The 20,868-nt window shown below is 46.6% G+C and overlaps 1 protein-coding gene across 2 annotated transcripts in view; it reads left to right on the top strand.

Annotated features, from left to right (window-relative positions):
* ANKS3 (ankyrin repeat and sterile alpha motif domain containing 3) overlaps positions 1–20,868 on the top strand; it is a 121,838-nt gene that overhangs the window by 295 nt on the left and 100,675 nt on the right. The gene's annotated exons all lie outside the window — the stretch shown is intronic.

Genomic DNA, 20,868 nt, shown 5'->3' with positions numbered 1-20,868 from the left:
GAGACCACAAACAGTGGCACCATGGTAAAGAGATGTGTGCGGGGCACAGAGAAGACATAGAGAACAAGACGTTCTTTTGTCAGATTTAGTGTAGCTTTAAGTCTTGTGGAATGACGAACTCAAACATTATTTCAGCGTTAGGCGTACAAGCTTCATCGATGTGCATGTAGGTCGATCTGCTCCTCTATCGAACTTGCAGCTAACTAGTGCATTAGAATGATGTTTCACATTTGGGGGTGGTTCTCTTATGTAATAAATTTCAAATCTTTGTGCTTATTTTGAACTGATCGTAAATCCAAGACGGTCTCAATGTGCTGGGTTTAAAACCTGAGCTGAGTTAAATACGTCTTGAAGGGAATATTGGGTGCGACCCCCATAATTTCTCTCGGTGCAGAGCTAAAACGTTTTTCGTTGCTTGCAAAGCGACACATCAGTGCAGAACTGAAGATGGGCTGGAAGGTTGTTCCATCACTTGGTATTTTCCCATTAAAATTATGGCATTCTTACTGTGAAGTACTTATACTTAAGGTACAATTTCTTTATCTTCGGTTCACGTGTCAGTTTATTGTCAATAGAGGTGGGCGAACTGCTGCAAGTTTGAGTGAGATGCCTGGCTCAGTTCGACGTCCTCTTGGACAATAGCCTCAAAACCAGCCCAGCATTTATGTGGCATTTGCCCACCTACCATCTATAACAGAGGTCTTCAAACTTTTGTCGGCTGAGCCCCCCCCATCTAAACCTTTTTACACGTCGGGCCCCCCCTCCCACCACCACCACCTGACAAAAAAGTTCTGGAAGCTGGTACTCTGCATCATTGATGGCCATTCCCTCTTGCAGAGCCCAGGTCGTAAGGGCAAATAATATTAAATAAAGAGTTCCACTTCCAGTCTTGAGCAGTACCTGGAAACTGGAGTGCTCACAAAATGTTGTAATATATTTTTTGCAGTTTTATATAGCGCGGACATGAACCAAAGGTACTGGGGCACTTTACAGGAGCATCTTTTACATTACACAAGCACACATTCATTCTTTGTAAGCAGAGGGCTATAAAGTGATATTCCCAGAATCACAGGATGTTGCGCAGACACCAAGAATTGAACCTGGTTCCCCAGCTCCACAGTCATCAGCTCTGGCTGTTGCGCCACATCATTGCCCTAGACAAGATATCAGAACAAGCATTGGCAAAGTCATTAGGTCTCGGCAATCAGATAGCTATAGGCGATCGCAATGTAAGTGCATTTGTGTTTGGCTCGGGGCTGTTTTTATTGCTATACACAAATGTATTACCACTTATTGCTGAGACCTATTGGCTTTGCCAATGCTTGTTTTAGAAACCGCAAATGTGTCTGGAGTTGTTCTTACTAAAGGCAGGTGCCTTTTGGAGGGGGAAGGAATGGTCTTCTCAGCACAGAGATATGAGGGCTCAAAGACACAGGTGTCTGTGTCGTTGAGCCCTCACACATGCACAGCTGTGCGTGTGTGTGAAGCTCACACATGCACAGATAGATTATCACAATCCCTCAGCAGAACAAAGCCCTCTTGCCTAAACAGAGGGATGTTCACAATCCCTCGGAAGAGCCAAGGCAAACTCCAACTCTGGCACAGGGTGCCAGGATATTGTGTTTGTGCACCCATTTTGGTTCTGAAACGAAGGCCTTTTTCACATACAGCAAATGTTTCTGTAGTCGTTTTCTGTCAGAGTGAACTTCCGAGTGGGAACCCAGGCCTGCATGTGATCATCATCAGGGCCGGACTGGGAACCAAAACCGGCCCTGGCAAAGAGCTCGGCCGCCCCCCCACCCCCCCGGGGGTTGGGGGTGGGGCCGAGCTCTACGCCAGGGCCGGTTTTCGGCCGATTTTGTTACAGGGCCGATTTAGCAAAAATGGCCCTGTAACAAAAGTGGCCCCCTGGGGCCCAAAACCGGCCCCCAACCTTGCAGCCCACCAGGGGATTGCCCGGTGCCAGCCATGGCCAGTCCGGCCCTGAACATCATGCTGCTCAGTGTTGGCATACTGCGAATTTGCAGGAACTCTTTGACCCTGATGGCTGGTGGGAATTCCGTTAAAACAAACATGCCCAGAATTCCCCTTCTTTGTGCACCTGTGTCCCTCGTGTTCATCTTTGCTTTAGGCATTTGGGTAGTCACTGAAGCTAAAAAATAAGCATGGTCAGTTTCTGTGTTTTTATTTAACGCCGACCTATATGGAGAAAATAATATGCTGGATCTCTAGCTGCCTCCAGTTGTTGCCCCAACCTAGTCCAGGTGTCATGCAGGGGTTGATGGTGCAGAGCTCTGCCCCCTTGGATTCGTGCAAGAGGGCTGAAGAAATATAAACTCCTTCTCAGGGGTCTCACTGATACTTAGTCCATTCAAACCAATAATAAAGAATTTGGCACAGAAGCTGAAATATAAAAGAACATTTTTATTAAACTCAAATGAGTGTGACTACGTCACACAGAAGCCGTAGCAACTGAATGAGGTAGTCCCTAGAATGGTCTTACTTCATGTCTTATATACTCTTTATCCTGCCCCAGGCATGTAAGGGAGTTGTACCAATTACATTCCTAAACAAATGGAAAATCTGGAGGGTCAGCAGGTGAGTAGCCTTTGGGGTTTTAACAGGATATGGGCAAAACATTATAATTACAGTGTTCACAAAGGTTAATCTGATTTAGATGGCACTGCAGGGCATGGTATGATTACATGTACAGTATCCCAACCCAAAAGTTAATCATTAGGAATGTCCCAAATTCAATCTCCAAAAGCCGGACAAACCTATAATTGAAAGCATAACCCATGTAATGAAGAAACATAAAAAAGAAACAGTAACAGATGATGAACAAGATAAGGCATGTGCAAGGAAACTAAAAGTTAACGATGTCCTGAACATTGATTGGCAATCTCAGACAAAGATCGATCAGGGAAATTGGCTTTGCAAGGTCAGTTTCAGGTGAAGAGGTCAGTTTCTTACAGTTCATTCCAGAGTCAGAAAGAAACCTAGTTAATGTATACATAGACTAAGAAGGCCAGGCCACTTTGTTCGCCAGGCTACCTTCACAGGCCTACGTGAGGGCAACACAAAAATGGTGGCACAATATAAAATGGAGTCCGTCTCGAGAATTACAGAACCTCAGGGCAGCAAAGATTTGTTTGTCTGCCACAGTTGGCGACTCAGTGCACCAAGTGTTTTTGACAACTGTAATGAATCTAGCAGCTTTAGAATTATTTAAATTGGATTGTAGCGTTGTAATTGCATTTATATAGCGCTTACTACCGAAGCGTTGAAGCGCTTGTCTTCACACCATGAGTAGCCCATACATGGCTCCTAAAATATGTGCACATGCATTGATCTGTTCCTGAGACATATGGTGCATAGTGTACATGAGACCCTTGTATCTAGTTTCTGTCCTACGCTATGAAAGAGGTTTTAGGGTAGGAGAGGCACCCAAAGGTGATAGCCAGCTAGGCTGTGGAGGCAGGAGTAATAGCAAGCGTGCCCCTGGGCTCCACTAACTTGAGGTTCATTTTAAAAACAAATACCCCAGCAGTAGGCACCCACATAGAATTCTGACACCTCCACCGCCCCTGTGAATAAATATACCTGATCCGACGTCAGTATTAAATAAGAAGAGCAGTGGATTTCCAAGACTCGTATTTGCCGTTTCCTTGTAAAAACTGATGCGCACAATGGCTCTGCATCCGAAGTCTGCCTTGCTGTCAAACGTAAAGAATAGGCAGAGTGGGGGCCCAGGGGGTACTGGAACCAGAAAACAAACTGCGTCTTTAAACAGTTTACAATAGTATGTAAATATGCACAGGGTCTTTAAAGACCTGTGAAAGGCTCAGGTGTGCCGGAGATAACACTCCAGACACTGCCCAGCCGAGCCCCCTGCAGCTCCAGCTGCAGCCCGGCTGACTGAGACACATGACGGTGGGGGCTGAAGCCCTTTCAGCCTAATAGGCATTGCGCGCCTGGAAGCAATAATGAAAGGTGAAGTGGTGGGGTGGAGTGTGCGCCCCCCTGAGGCGATGCTGCCCCCCCAGGGGGGCGCGCCCCACAGTTTGAAGACCTATGATCTATAAAGTCATTGTCCAAGCCCCCACGGCCACAGTGTAGCAAAGAGGTTCTTGCTAGACGCTGTGGTCTTTCTGCAGGGAGGCTGATAGATAAGTCTCATCAGAGTGTTGTGAAAGTGTTTATTGAGGAACATTATGCCATTTTTACCGTGTAATCAGACGATTTGTAAATCATCAGCCAATACCATAGAGTTCAAGGACAGGCACTGATAATCTTTATATTGGAAATCGACTTATAGATACCTACTGAGTGAGGAAAAATATCACCAAGAAGTCTATTTCCAATTATTAGACAGAAGAAATCCAAACATATCCATACTAATGCAAAGATCAGATATTCCCATGCAGATGAATTGTTGACATATCTAATACAGGGACAAATCCATGTATATGGAGCAATGAAGCAATTAAAATGTCCGTTACCCATAGGGTGACATCCCAGATATGGTCAGTGATTGCAGTGCTCTGTAATAGTAATAATGTCTTAACACATTGAGTATTACTCATTGCTCCGAAAGAGAACATCATTGACTAAAATATACATATAGAATACAACTAAGTTCAGTTTATGAGAAGGCTGTATATTGTGGCTACTATGCCATTATACTAATTATGCATAATGACTAAATAGATTTATGCCAGCGGTGTGCACATGTGTAAGAGCAATATGACGCATCATTGTTTTGAATAACAGGGTTGCATGCAGTTGCAAAAGAGCACTTGACAGAATTGACTATATAAATAAAATATAACTAGATGAAGTTCAGGAAGGGTGTATATAGTGATTATTGTATTAATTATACATAATGACTCTAAATGGATTTATGCCAGCTGTGTCAACTTGTGTTTAAGAGCATTCCGCTATATTTTTCTGTACTCGGCTCAGTACACAGCGATGAGCTAATAATGTATAATATGGGATTCGTATTTGTGGAAAGGAAAATGCTCATAAATATGCTCAGCACAAAAGGGAGAATCATGCAAGATTAGATTTGCTGCCTTTTTAAACTTTGTGTCATGAAGGAACGAAATAATCTTATAATAAAGAACTTGGTGAGCACCACAAGAGAATTTGGTTGGACTGGTGATTTCTGACTCTTATTGATTTCTGCAAGACCTTCTATGGGATGGCCTGATAATCCAGGACCACTTATGTATCCGTTGATTCACAGCCAGTGCCCTTCTTGGAAGATTTTCAGTTGAGCCTCCTGAAATATAAGGAATTTCCTGAGAGATTCTGCCAGTTCCTTAAAGCAGTAACCATTAATCAGTGGCACTTTAGAACGCAACAATTTGTGAATCTCTTCAATGAAGTTTCCTTGGAATTAAGAAGGAGGTACACTCCTTCTCCAAATGGATGTGATTTAATATTTTTCTGATGGTAGTTTCCCTTCTGCACTTCATGATGTTACAGAGAATCTTTTCGTCTTTGGGAGATGTCCTTACTTTCCTTCTCAAACATGAACTCTGACAGAGACTTTCGTATAGTTCGGTGAGCACCATCCCTGTATTCTCTCATGGCTGTAATAGAGTTCTTTAGGCGTGGATTTGTGATGAAGTGGGCTATCTGGTGGTCCTTTTTGGTGTTTCCTGAGACAGTGCCTGCACTGTTTCTTACAAAATCTTTTGTTAGCATTAATAAAAGTAAAAGGGTCTTCAAGTTGCCCATTACTAACCATTGGCTGGATTTATTGTCGCTTTCATTTGCTTTTAGGTCGAGCCTGGGCAAAACATGCGTTGCTCTGCGAGGCATGCCGTATTAGAGTATGGACTTGAAGCTCCGCCCACATTTTTCATTGGGTTGTGTTATTGTCCCGTGTAAATGCTGGCTTCTAATTCGTTAATGGGCATGTTAGTCCCTCATTAGTACCGCGTTGTCTTCATTTGTAACCTCCCATGAGGACTGGCCCGTTTACTTCTGTTGTTACACAGTATATCTTATTTAGTTTGTAATGTGTTTATCCTACTGCGGGAACGACATCCTTTCCTGCAACATTCAGCGCGCAATGCACGCTTTCACTTTCCAAGCTGCCTGGGACAATGGCAGCCGCTTCTTTGAAATTAAGTAGGTCTCGCATTTACAAGAGTTTGAGGTAATGCCATTGTAGATGATAATGACTTTAATTTATATGTTAATTATCAAAACAGATAAATAAAAGGCATTGTCATTTACAATGGCAATAGCTTAAACTCTAGCAAATGCGAAACCTATCGCATTGCAAATGCTTGTTTTAATTGGTCAGCGGCAGATGGTTTCGTTTTTGTGGTCTCGCTACCAGACAGCTTTGGGGGGATTTTGGTTTCACTTTCTTTAGATTTGACACACACCAAAGCACTGCACTGCCTTACAGCTCTGCTTCCCTTGTATGCTATAGTTCATTGCACAGATAAGAAGTGTTGCCACAACGTTTCTTTCTGTAAGGCGAATAATGTGTTCCAAAAACAGCTAACGTACAGCATTGCTAAACAAAATTGTCAAATGCAATTACTCTTGTAATCAACATCTATTGCCTTTTTTTATTCCTACAAAGTCCACTTGGTGCACTTTTTACAATTGTTGAACCCCAAAGTAAATATCTGTCTCTGTACATTTTTATTAAACCTGCCTGGTCGCTCCAGGACTTGCCTTCTACGTTTGCAGACCGCTGTTACTTAACAAGCATATATAGGATTTTATATTTAATTACCCAAAAAGAAAATGGCATTTTTTTTAATGTGTTCCTTCCTGGCTGCACTCCTTCTGCTTTTTAATTTGACCGTTTCCTATTTCTAAAGATTTGTTACATCTTGCCAATTTTAGCTACTTAAATTTTGGAAACACGTTCCTTTTGTCCTGTCTACCAATTTAAAGCAGCAAGACCATAACATCTTTAAAACACTATGTAAGTCCTTCCAAAAATACCATACTATACAACAACAGGCTATACCAAACTACAAAATGGCAAGCCATACTATAACATACAATGAAAGGCCATACTATACTATACTATACAATGGGCCATATAATACTATATAGTGACTGCCGCCCCCCATAAACATATCCTGCAAGAAAATGACAGACCATACCTTACAATAACAGGGTATACCATACTATTCTGTACAATCAAAAGCCATAGCCTAGTATACAATGAAAACCCATACTGTGCAATACTATATAATAAAAGACCATACTATATGATAACAGGCTATGCTATACAGTAACAAGCCAAACCATACTGAGCTAGACAATGACAAGCTATACCATATTACACTATTAGGTCTCGAAAATTCATAAGTGTTACCAGTCCTAAAAATCTAATGACTTGAAATAATCTACTCAGCCTAACTGCAAGGCTCTTTCTTGATCCATAAACTGGTCTCAAATGATGTGATTCTAGGCAAATATCTTATTTCACAGTCGTTTTTTTCTTCATTATCACATATGTGAGCACCTTCAACTATGTGATTGCAGCACGTCTGCTCTACACTTTTTTTGTTTGATTTAATAGACTAAACCTTATTAATAATATTGTCACGCGAGCCAGGGAATCCTCTCCTCAGGATGACGCTGATGCTCTAATGGGGTCCAGCTCCCATCCGTCCCCAGTCCGGAAGACGTGTAACACACACGGACTATGGAGACAGGTGGGCGAGGGAAGGAAGGGAAGGAGCAGCTGGGAAAAGGGACCTGGAACGAGACAAGCACACCATAAGAGACACGGTACTAGTGACCCTCCCTTTTCCTTCCCACCACTCGGTTGTCGGGTTCTCACCTGCTATCTTCCCACCCTTATAGAGGAAGGCCCCCCCAGCCTGGGACGACTTGTTACCCAGTTGAACAAAGAGCACTGGATAATGGTCGCCGAGCCAGGGCGGACTCTAGCGGCTGGTTCCTCTGGTCTCTTAGGCGCGACCTCTCTGGGAGCAAAGAGCAGCACTTCCAATTCAGTGCTTAATGCCCCAGAGCGCGTCCACGGATCAGGGTCCATAAAGAGAACAAAGGAAGAAGTCTCTCTGAAGTCAAAGGTAATGCAGTACTCACGGTTCCGAAGAGCAGTGAACGGAGTGGGCGCTGCAACTCTGAACCCGGAACTCCATGGGCAGAGGAGCGCACCTGTTCGCGCTACTACTCTGGACCCGGAACTCCGTGGGCCGAGGAGCGCACCTGTTCGCGCTACAACTCTGGACCCGTAACTCCGTGGGCAGAGGAGCGCTGGAGGTTCCTTTCTGGAGTCTGGAACGTTGAGGGCAGTGGTCTCGCTGGCGCCTTTCTAGCGTCGGGGGTTGTCGGCGAGGTTTTCACCGCTGGAGCGGAGGGGTTCTGGGTCTGAAGGGCGAGGGTTCCGCAACGGGGCCGAGGATGCAGGACTGGAACGGAGAGGCAGCATAAGGTTGTCTGGGACAGGCAGGAATCATCGGCACCGCTCGTTGTCCGTCGGCGGCTTTATCCGCTGTCGCGCACGACGCAGGTCACGTGGGGCGTGTTCTGGCGGGCGTTCTGGGAAATGTAGTTCCCATGGAGTCCGTCTGACGGGGAAGGCGTTGTGGTGACGTGAGCAGCGCGCTACCGGTTCTCGCCACCTGACAGTACACCCCTCTCCCCACCGACTCAGGCGCTGAGAGCAGCACCGGGCTTGTCGGGGCAGCGGCGGTGAAAAGCAGCCACCAGGCGGGGAGCGTGTATCACCGTAGCCGGCTCCCAAGAATGTTCTTCTGGACCATACCCTTTCCATGCCAAGAGATACCACACCCGGCCCCCCACCAGCTTGGAATCAAGCACCCTCTCCACCACGTATTCCCGCTCGTGTTGCACCCTTACGGGAGGAGGGACTCACTTTACAGGACAAAGCGAGGGTTTGAGCAACGAGACGTGGAACACGGGGTGTATGTGCATGTGCGCCGGGAGGCGGAGCCGCACGGCCACAGGGTTGACGTGACGGACCACGGAATAGGGGCCTATGAACTTGGGGTTGAACACACTGGGTTTTTTGAAGGTGATGTTTCGTGTGGACAACCATACTTTGTCCCCCTTGTGGTACACAGGATTCGGTCTACGGTGCTTGTCGGCTTGCGCTTTGTACCTCTCCTTTGCCAGGCGAAGGTTTTCGCGGGCAGACATGAGGGTCGAGCATATCTGCGCCAGTCGGTGTTGGAGATCGGGCAGAGTGACGCGAGAGCGCGGGAGCAAAAAAGGGGTGAAACGAGGGTGAAACCCAGAAGAGAGGTAGAAGGGCGTGTGCTGTGTGGATGCATGGATGGTGCTATTATAGGCTATCTCCGCTACCCATAGCCAATCCACCCAGGCTTCAGTGGCTTTGTTCACGTAGCACCGAAGGTACTGCTTCAGGGTTTGGTTGAGGCGCTTGGTTTGTCCATCGGATTGGGGATGAAAACTTGTGGACAGAGATGATTGAATACCCAATTCGGTGCACCAAACCTTCCAAAAACGGGCAGTGAATTGGGACCCTCTGTCCGACACGATCTCCATGGGAAGGCCTCACGATGTCTTTTAACATGAGCTTTGCCAAGGTACCTGCCGTGGGTATCTGCTTGCACGCTATGAAATGCCCCATCTTGGTGAGGTAATCGATGACCACGATAGCCGTGCAGTTTTGGTCTTTTGGTAGTCCCACTATAAAATCGACGGAGATCTTTTCCCATGGATTCATAGGGGTTGGCAGAGGAAGCAGAAGGCCTTGTTTTTTGCAGTGATCGGTCTTCATTTGGGCGCATATGGAGCAGTTCTTGACCCAGTGCAAGACATCCGGTCTAACCGACGGCCACCAGAACTGTCGCAGGACCTTTTCAAGGGTTTTGGTGCCACCCATATGGCCGGCGCTGGGGGCTTCGTGACACCAGCCGAACACGAGTTTTCGGAGGCGGAGAGTAGGGACCAAAACCCGGGATCCACACATAGGGAGGCCTTGATGCATTCGCCACTCCCTGTGGCTGCGTAACCAGGACGACCAAGCGAATGTTCTGATGCCTCGTTTCACTCCATCCATGAAAGATTCTGTTTCCACTCTTCCCACCACTTTGTCGGGAGCTATGATAGGTTGTTCAGGGTCCGCCGAGGGGAGACAGGCCATGCTCTGTCGGGACAAGGCGTCCGCCTTTTGGTTCTGTGTTCCTGGTCGGAACGTGACGAGGAAGTGGTACTCCGCGAAGAATAGCATCCACCGCTGTTGTCGGGGAGAGAGATGCCGAGCTGACCGCAAAAACTGGAGGTTGCGGTGGTCGGTGTAGACTGTTACCTGGTGTTGAGCGCCCATCAACCAGTGTCTCTATTCCAGGAAGGCTTCCCTTATGGCCAGCAGCTCTTTCTCGGCGATGGTGTAGTTCTTTTCGGCTGGATTCAGTTTCCTGGACAGGTAGGCCACGGGATGGAGATGGCCGGTGTCCGGATGTCTCTGTGACAGGACCGCCCCTACAGCGATGTCAGAGGCGTCTGCCTCTACTATGAACGGGAGTTCGGGTCTAGCGTGGCGCAAAATAGGGGCGGAGGTGAAGGCTGTCTTGAGCTTTTCGAACGCCTCCTGCGCCTCGGGATGCCAGGAAAACGGGACACCTTTGCGAGTTAATCTCGTGAGCGGGGCCACAAGTTGGGGAAAAATGGTGCATAAAGCGCCGGTAGAAATTTGCGAAGCCGAGGAAGCTCTGTACGTCCTTGACGGTTTGGGGTGGAGGCCACTTCACCACGGCTTGCACTTTACGGTCCGACATGACTTGTCCGGCGGGGGTTAGAAGAACGCCCAGGAATTCCACTGTAGTCACGTGAAACTCACACTTAGTGAGCTTACAGTACAAACGGTGTTCACGTAGGGCTTGCAAGACCTGCCTCACATGGACGACGTGCTCCTGAGCGTTGGACGAAAAGATAAGGATGTCGTCGATGTATACTATGACGAATTTGTCCAGGAAGTCTCTCAAGGCCTCGTTGAGGAAGAACTGGAAGGCGGCAGGGGCGTTGCATAGCCCGAAGGGCATAACAAGGTATTCGAACAGAACAACCCATACCGCGTCTTGAAGGCCGTCTTCCATTCGTCCCCCTCTCTCATCCGAACCAAGTGGTACGCCCCACGCAGGTCCAGTTTGGTGTACAAGGCTGCCTCCCGGACCTGTTCGAGTAGCACCGGGATCGACGGCAAGGGGTACTGGTTCTTGATTGTTACTGCATTGAGCACGCGATAGTCAATGCAGCAGCGCAACTCGCCGTTGGCCTTCGGGATGAAGAAGAGCGGGGAGGCCGCGGGTGACCGGGAGGGGCGAATGAATCCCAACGCAAGGTAAGTGTCCAGGTTTTCTCGGAGGTGGCTCGTTTCGGGACCCGTGAGAGCATAGACTCGGCAACAGGGGACGCTAGCTCCGGGCTCCAGGTCGATACGGCAATCGTAGGTCCGATGAGGTGGCAGTTCTTCGGCCTTCTGTTTGTCGAAGACATTAGAATATGAGCTATACCAAGCCGGAAGAACCACTTCTCTCTCCGCTGCCGTGGCGATGTGTTGCGGAGGGGCCAATGAAGGGGTTGGCGACGACTCGGACACCGCACATTGTTGATGGCAAAAGGTGGAACAAAAGGACAGGGTATTCGCGGACCACTCTATGGTTGGTTCGTGTTTTCTTAACCATGGTAGTCCCAAAATGAGTTTGCACCGGGGAGCTTTGATGATGTTCAAGGCTAGCCATTTGCCGTGGGTTTTCCCTATGGTTATCCAGAGGGCCGGCGTGACAAAGCGAATGGGCCCTGAGTCCAACTCCTTGCCGTCTACTGCGTAGACGAGTTCTGGCGTGTGTTTGGTGAGAAGTGCCACCCCCAATCTCTGGGCTTCTGCTTCGTCCAAAAAGCAGCCAGTGGCCCCTGAATCGATCATGGCCCGAATCGTCCGAGTGGAGTGGTCAATCTCCACTTGGAGCGTAAGGAAGAAGTGATCCGGTTCTGCAGCAGCGTCCGACTCCACAGAAGGGATGGAGTTGCAGCTTGAAGGCTTCCCTTCGAGGTCCTTCAAGCCCGAGCGTTTCCCGCCTCCCCATCTCCTGTCACTGCTTGCCCTGCGCGAGGCCTCCCGACCTTGGGTCGAACGGGACATTCTCGGAGATAGTGGCCCTTTTTGCCACAGTACAGACAGAGGCCCTGTTTTCTGCGGTAATCCCTCTCGCTCCGCGTTAGAGATGCTCTTACCGCCCCTACTTACATGGGCTCAGACCGGGCCGGTCCGTGATCTCGCAGCAGGTCAGAAGGAGGGGGTCTGTCTTTCCTCCTATGGTCCCCCTTTCTCTCTCGGAGACGATATTCCAACCGTGAGGCTAGCTCCACCATCGCGGCACAGGTGTGTGGTTGGGGGTCAATCTGGGCGATGACATCCTTCAGTTCCTCCGTTAATCCCCGGTAAAAGATGGCTGATTGTTTCGACTCGGGCCAGTCCGTTTCCGCCACCAGCCTCCTGAAACTGTTAAGGTATCCGAGGAAATCAGAGCTGCTTTGTTTGAGGTCGAGAAGGTCACGGTCCGCGGAGAAGGTGTCGGCTCGTCGATCGAACGTCTTCTCGAACTCCATGCGGAACGTATCCCAATCATAGAGCAGGGCGTCGTCTCTCCTTGCGATAGGAACCGCCCATTGGGCCGCATCTCCTGACAGGTACGAAATGAGGAACGCCACCCTGGACTGGTTGGTAGTGAACAGTTTGGGTTTACAATGGAAATGTAAAAGAATCTGTGTCATGAAGACCTGCACCTTCTGTATATCCCCATGGAACCGCTCGGGAGGGGCCAGGGGGACGTGCGCGGGCATCTCAACCACTACCTGGTGTGCGGGGGCAGGCCCTATGTTCCCCGCGTCAAAGGGGTTTCTTTGGAGCCGGTCAATCCGGGAGTGTAGCGCAGCAGTTTCCTGCCGTGATGCAGCCAGCTCTCCTTGAACAAGGGCCAAGGCTGCCAGCACATCCTCTAAGGTGGCCATCCCCTAGGTCAGCGCGATCGGGAGGAGCGTTAATTCGTGGGCCGATGATTCTGTCACGCGAGCCGGGGAATCCTCTCCTCAGGATGACGCTGACAAATATAGGGTATGCATGGCCCCTGACTTGCCTCTTAGTTCACTAATATTGTCATCAGTGGAGGATCAGAAATGTTTTTCACTTCCAAGGTTAAAAACGATAACTTTTAATAACTATATTACTAAATCATGAAGTTGCAGTACACTGTTATTTACTGACAAAACATTTTCCATTGAAAGGGCAATAAACTTTCCCATTAACATGCAGTTTTACTGATAAAACTATATAGCATACAAACGATAATCTGTTTAATTCTGGTGTCAACAAATATGTATCATTTGCACATCACCAAGTGAAGTATTCTGATTTGTTTATGTACTTATTATTAAATCTGCTTCCATCACACTTCAGAATTACCAAAAATGTCCTTTCCTAACGGCTATGTTTCGAAATATTTGTATAGTTCATTTACAAGCTATTTAAATGTGTTTTAAAAAAAGTACTGACATCCTATAGCCTTTCATTTCAAACTACCTTATCAGACAGTTCACGTTACAAAATCCCCTAACTTTGCAGTAAGAAAAATAAAACCCCTATGTAACAAGATAAAGACGAGATTTAAAGGCATCTGTATTGCTAATTCAATTCCTGAATGAACAGAACACAAGTTCTTTGTGGGCTTCAGCTCTCTCACTAGAAAGGACTAAAAGGCCCTAAAAATAGCCCAAAGAAAAACAAAGAGAGAGCGAGTAGAGGGTGTACGTCCTTGTCCCCAGATTCATTAGCTCAACAACAAAGGGGACGGACCCGGTACAGGAATCCAAACACAAGGCGACTCAATGCCATGTGCAAAAGTGGAAAAAACCAATAGGTTTTGAAGAAGAACCCTCACCTACGAACCTAGTTGGTGGCATGCTTCATCATTGGGTTCCCAGCTGGGCGGCCAAATGCAACCCAGCTGTGCTACAATACCTGAATTACAACGGAGCGGGTGATTTTTGTGAGGGGGTGAGTTTTGGTGAAGTTTAAAAGTACCTCTAGGATCCTCTATCATGGTTTTATTCCTGAGGTCCTAGAACACAGTTAAAAACGTAAAGTGGATACTAAGAAGACTTAATTGGTCTTCTCTATCCACATAAAATGATTAGTGGGTGAGGGTTCTTCTTCAGAACCTATTGTTATTTTCCACTTGTGCGCATGGCATTGAGTCGCCTTGTGTTTGGATTCCTGTACTGGGTCCGTCCCGTTTGTTGTTGATCCTAAACATAGCTCGCCATAGCGAGTGGGAGACTAGGTTTTTTGAGGCCTGACTATACAATACCGGACTGTACCAAACAGTATGATGACAGGCCATACTATACCAAGACACACCATATCATACTCTACAATAGCCGACATACCATACAAACTATACAATGACATCACATACCACATTATACAATAACGGTCATACCATAACATACCATACTAGACCATGACAGACCCTAGCATACTGTGACCGGCTATACCGTACCGTACTATACTATACAATAACCGGACATACCATACTATACAATGGCAGGCCATACCACACTATATTATACTCTTTGTGAACACTGCAGACTCCCAGGAGACTCTTGGTAAAGCTTTGATCCCACTACTTGACAAGTGGAATAAGTAGAAAAATGTAAACTCTGTGTTTATAGTAATTTACGTATATAACTATTTGGGTCGTTCCCTCTGCGCTGAATTGGTCATTATCTTTCATGTGCCATCCGGGAAAGGCCAAGTAGCATTTGCACTCTTTGATTAAGTTTAAATCTACCAAACAGCAGGCAGTCAAATTTCAAATTGTCTAGTTGAAAATAAATGCAGTTTTAAGTTTTTTCAAAACTCTTGATTGGAAAGAGTTATAAAAACAGCCTTAGTGCGAATTGAGACTCCACATGATAAACTGTATTTCTAAATGCTGGATGAATTCCTATTGCTGTCATCTGCACAGAAGGAATAATTTTTTGCATCTTATATGTTGTAGTAGGGAGGCTGTTGGTTGTGCTGAATGCAGTCTTGTTGCAAACTCATGCCTTAAAGTCAAGGCAACTGGAATTATGCGGCAGGAGAGGGCCAAATTATGCAGCAGGGTTGAGTAAATTATGCAGGAAGAAAGGGCAAATTATGCGGCATACTACCGCACATTTTTAATAGTATTACTTCATTATTTTGTACTTTTTAGATCTCCCCTAGCGTTGCAGCGCGAATACGCTGCCATCACTTTGCGAGGCATGCAGTATATACTGTAGTGTGGAAGCTTCGTGAAAGCCCCGCCCACTCTCTGCCCATTGGCTTTTGTCTTAAATGCTGCCTTCCGATTGGTTTGAGGCTTGTTAGTCCCTCCTCAGTCATCATTTGTATCCTTCCACGGCTATTGACCCCTTCACTCCTGACACTATTTTCTTTTAGGTCTCGCCTAGCGGTGCAGCGTGAATACGCTGCCATCGCTTTGCGAGACATGCAGTATATACTGCAGTCTGGAAGCTTCGTGGAAGCTCCGCCCACTCTCTGCCCATAGGCTTTTGTCTTAAATGCTGCCTTCCGATTGGTTTGAGTCTTGTTGGTCCCTCCTCATTCATCATTTGTATCCTTCCACGGCTATTGGCCCCTTTACTCCTAATACTATTTTTTTCCCTGTCTCCCCACCCTACCCCACCGCCCCCTCCCTCAGTCTGTGACTTCTCACCCTCCCTCCACTCCCGTTCTTGTTTTCATGCCTGCCGGCACTTCCGTTTTCATCCTTATTATTGCCACCTTGAAATATACAGTTCAAGATGCGTGCTGTACAAAAACTGCTCGTGTTTAATGAACTAGATTTTAATGTTACTCAAAATATAATAAGACTCTATGTAACATTCGGGGTATGCATGGCAATGGACGCCTCTTAGTTCACAAATGGCATTGTCGTCGGAAGGGAGGAGCGGCAGTGTTTGAACTTGTGCTTAAAACGAGCACTTTTAATAACTTCCTCTCAATTCAGTGCTATAATCTTGCGTACTGAGGTGAAGCGCTAAAGAAATGCACTTTTTTGAATTCTGAATAGACATTATCACACATTTACATCATGTTTACTGTATGATTAACATGCCGATCATTTTCACTGCTCGCCCTCTGGCTCGTATACGCTTGGCTCGTCTCCGGCTGGCTCTACCTGTTAATTAATATATTGGCTCGCGCACCTCTAACAAAGAGAGATGAATGGATACATGATAGTGAGCCCGGTAGATGGTAGAGAAATAGACAGGTGCAGACAAACAGACAAAGTCAGTCTCCATTGCCTCACGTCAGAATCATCACTTTCAATAACCTGGAAATCTGCCGGCATCTCCCAAATGCCCAACCTCCTCCCCCTCATCTATTCTTAGCAGAAGGGGCAGATTCTGAGCTGTGCCCTGCTGGTGCAGTGGAGCACGGCAGAGTCTGTAGAAGCGCAGGGATCTCTAGCCTCTCCGGGCAGGCACCTAAGCCTTCCGGGTGCCTTCACACTCATGATAAATGAATACATTTTGTTCTGTGCTTTAGTCACCCCTCTGTGAGCCCTGTCTGGTAGATGAAGCTCCGTGTTAATAAACACATTCAGAGAGGTGGTTGTGTGCAAACAAACCACAGCCACAATACCATACGTTTTGAACGTTTAGTTAAATACCTGCTCATCGAGTACCTCATTGGCTGATCATCCATGGCACTAACAAAATTCATTTGGACACATTTGCTCAACTGTAAAACACTCCCTTTTATGGGTCATTTAACAACTCAGAGCTTTGGGGTTAGGTAACCTACTTTGGATGCTGTGTAAAAGAGTAAATACAAAAATGAATGCAATGAAACTAAGCAACCAGTACTGTTTAAAACACTGTGAAAACTGACATGCATTCTGGCATTTTGTTTAGTTAATGTCGATTTTCTCATAGATGCGAGTAAAGTACTCTTAATATTTTAATGAAATCTGCACACTTTTAACTAATAGCACCGGGCGACCTTTGACAACTAGGTAATGAATACATTTTCATGTACCGCCGAGGCCTCCCTGCCCCCGCCCTCTTGGCAAACTTCATTGCTTCCCAGTGTTTGGGGGATAACCAAGACGCAGGAGAGTGAGTCAAATAGTCTAGAAAATGAAAGAGAAGCCGGGATTCGGATTCACATGCTCCGATCCCGAACACGTTGGTTAGTTTGTAAGCACTACTTTTATTAATGATTTTCGCATTAGTAAAGCACCACGGTGTGCATGTGTGGCGACACTTCACCCATGAGGTACGTGCCAAGCAATTGTTGACACAATCCACACTTTTTTTTAAACTTTATTTTCACTATGTTTCTTCAGAAAACAAAAGCATATGAACAATCCAAATAGAATTATCTTTGGCAGGTACATCATACTTATCGTATCATTTCCCTCCATTCACAACACCATGGTAATAGTCATCTTGAATTTTCTGCCATGGCCCCAATATACAGATCAACACAGAACCCTGTTTGGCAAACAACGTGTCCCGCCCTGGAATGTCCCTTCAGTGCATGTCAGTACATCCAGAGACCTGTCCGACACCTGACAGCATCCTGCCCCACACATAACAGTACCAGCTGTTTGGACAAAAAAGGGCGGTGAAGCAAAAATCAGCAATGTCATATAGAACCTCTTTGTGCTCGTCCAGGTACATTCCATATAATCTATCCTATACCTGCTGGTACAATCCCCGAAGTAGATTGGGAGGGGGATGAGTTGCGCAAAGTATCCAGATATGTCTTGTATGTGCCCCAGATAGTTTTAGGGCGGGAAGTGCTGGGCATGAGGCTAGAGTAGATTTCGCTGTGTGTATTGCAATATGCTAAGCTATTCAACCTGCTTTGTAGCGTGGGAGAAACTGAGCTGCCCCAATGTAGTGCTATCTCCCGCTTTGCTAAGAGAAGGCCTAGAGAAGCATGCTTTCTGACTGGTTTGGAAAACTTGATCGTGTAACCCATCAACGCCACTTCTGGTATAAAGACCAGAGGAAGCCCAAGAATGTCCCCTAATACTTTGTGCACCTGTACCCAATAGGAGTGTATGAGCGGGCATGTCCAGGTTAAATGAGCAAAATCTGCGTACTGAGCCCCACATGTTCGACGTGTGTGGCCTATCGGGATCAATTTTATGCAATTTGGCAGGCGTCATGTATGTTCGTCGAAGAAATTCAAAGTGTAATAATTTTTGAATTTGTTAAAAAAATATAATAACTCTGTTTATTGGCACAAGTGAACTTGAGGGTCATTACACGCAGGGATTCATAATTTTACAGTGTTACATAGATAGTATTTTTTACAAATATCACCACTTCCGACATCATAGAATACAAGATGGTAACAATACATAACACATTAAGGAGTTATTGGTTCGTTAAGGGAAGGGATCAAGGGGGGCACACACAGGTTGTCACAGTACTTGTTCCACTTTGACCAAATTGCTATCCATTTCCGGGGCAACCCCGGGCCACATAGACTATCTTTTCTTGCAACATGCACCAGTCCATGTCCTTCTGCCATGCAAAAGTGTAATAATTTATGTCTGTTATTTAAGGAAATATCCTTTGTGACTTTGCAGCAGGCCGTCCACTGGTCGTCCAAAATCGGGTGCCCTAAATCTGCCTCCCACTCTGCTCTAAGTTCATCATCAACGATGGGGACCTGTGCTATGCATAGCCTATAAAGTTTGGAGATTATATGTGTACCACTTTTATTCTCTATCAGGAGCGATAGTGGTTTGAAGGAGACAGGCTCCAGCGGAAAGCCATCGATCGTGGCCCTTAGTGCCGAATGTAGTCTCTTGAGAACAAATTTGTCCATGAACGTGGCTTCTTGGAAGCGGACGTCCTCTGTAGCTGAGAAGACATATCCACCCGAGTACAAATCAGCAACCGAGCTGATGTCAAATTTAGTAAGCGTGCGTTGCACCAGCATCTCTCCGGTTATGGGGAGCCAACGAGCATTCGGCAGCGGAAGGGTGGAGGAATATAGAACTGCCGTGCCGGTGTAACGGATCAGCCTACTCCAGGCCCAGCTAGTGGTAGACACCGTTTGAATGTCCACTGGACTCCTGCGTTCGCCCCTAGGTAAAACCGCAGCTAATTCCTCAGGAAGGACGAAGTCGGCCTCTGGGCGCAAGAAAGGGATCCTCGCATCTGGGTGGTACCAGGCAAAGGCACTGTGCCACTAGATACTATAAATAAAAGTCTGGCACCCCAAATCCTCCTCTATCGTAATGTAAGTATCTTCCATCTTACCTGGGGATTCCCGCCTCCCCCACATCAGTCGGAGAAGATGAGAACGCAGTGTTCAGAAAAAACTGTGCATGAGGGGTATGGGGATATTATTAAAAAGATATAAAAATTTAGGTAAAACCATCATTTTAATTATGGCGATTCTGCCAGGCATGGATAAAGGGAGCCGTAACCATTTCTCCACCTGGGACTCCAGTCTCGCCACCGCTGCACTGTAATTAAGGCACAGAATATGGTCTTGATCTAAATGGACCTGAATACCCAAATTTCGGACCGAATCCGAACACCATTCCAGCGGAAACTCACATTCCCAAGGGATCGTGCTGTTAGTCAATGGAAAAATAATTGATTTGTGCCAATTAATACTCAACCCAGAGTGTTGTCCAAAGCGAAGAATTTCACGTATGAGAGGGGCTAGTTGTGGTTCTCTGACATAAAGAATAGTATCGTCAGCGTATAATGAAACCAGAAGAGGACCTGTTCGAAACTGCAGTCCTCTATGGAGATGACGTTCCTGAAAGTGTCGTATCAAGGGGTCCATGGCAAGAATGAATAGAAGGGGCGATAGAGGACATCCCAGACGCGTACCTCGAGTTAATGTGAAAGAGCCAGAGAGAGTGCCGTTAATGCGAAGTCTCGCTGTCGGCCGACAATAACGAAGGCCAGCCGTAGAAATGAAACCCGTTGGCATACCCATACGACGCATTATGGACAAAAAGAAGGGCCATTCGAGTGTGTCAAAGGCTTTTTCGGTGTCGAGCAGGATAGCCGCAGCAGGAGTTTTGGGATTGATCCTATGCAACACTGCGAACAAGGTCCGCAAATTTAACGAGGTCGAGCGATGTGGGACGAAGCCTGATTGCGCTGGGGAGATAATGAACTCCATTAACTGCGACAGCCGGTTGACCACAATCTTGGCTAATATTTTATAGTCTAAATTCAAGAGTGAGAGGGGTCTATACGATCTGCACAGGGAGGGATCTTTACCGGGTTTCGGCAAAAGAATAATAACCGCTTCTCTTAGCGTTGGTGGTAAAGTTTGCTTTTCCAGAGCCTCCGCATATACCTCGATCAATTTTGGTGCTAGAAGATCGGAAAAGGCTTTATAAAACTCTCCAGTAAATCCATCTAGCCCTGGGGAGGAAGAGCCGCGTACTTTAATCGCCCCTCGCAGCTCCGCCATAAATTCCTGCATGTCTTTTTCTAGGAAAACTAAGCCAATCTCCGACAGATAATCCTCTTGTGCAGACATGTCGGCGCTGTGTTTGGATGTGTACAGCGTAGAGTAGTAAGATGAAAATTCATCCCTGATATCTGAGGAGGTCGTGAGTAGTGTCACTTCGCTGTTATGGATCTCCGAGATGTAAGCTTTGCTGTATGGAGGCCTAAGAGTCTGTGCTAGTGTGCGGCCTGGTCAATCCACCTCCCCGTATTTACGAGCCGATTGATATTTACCTAAGTACTGGATCTCAAGATCCGCTGTATCCCTGTATTCTGTGAGGAGAGTTAATCTCCTAACACGCAAAGTGTCCG

The sequence above is a fragment of the Triturus cristatus genome, chromosome 10 (assembly GCF_964204655.1).
Source record: "Triturus cristatus chromosome 10, aTriCri1.1, whole genome shotgun sequence".
In the NCBI taxonomy this organism is placed as follows: domain Eukaryota; kingdom Metazoa; phylum Chordata; class Amphibia; order Caudata; family Salamandridae; genus Triturus; species Triturus cristatus.
Note: the sequence above shows the minus strand (reverse complement) of the source record. Positions and strands in the feature narration are given on the sequence as shown.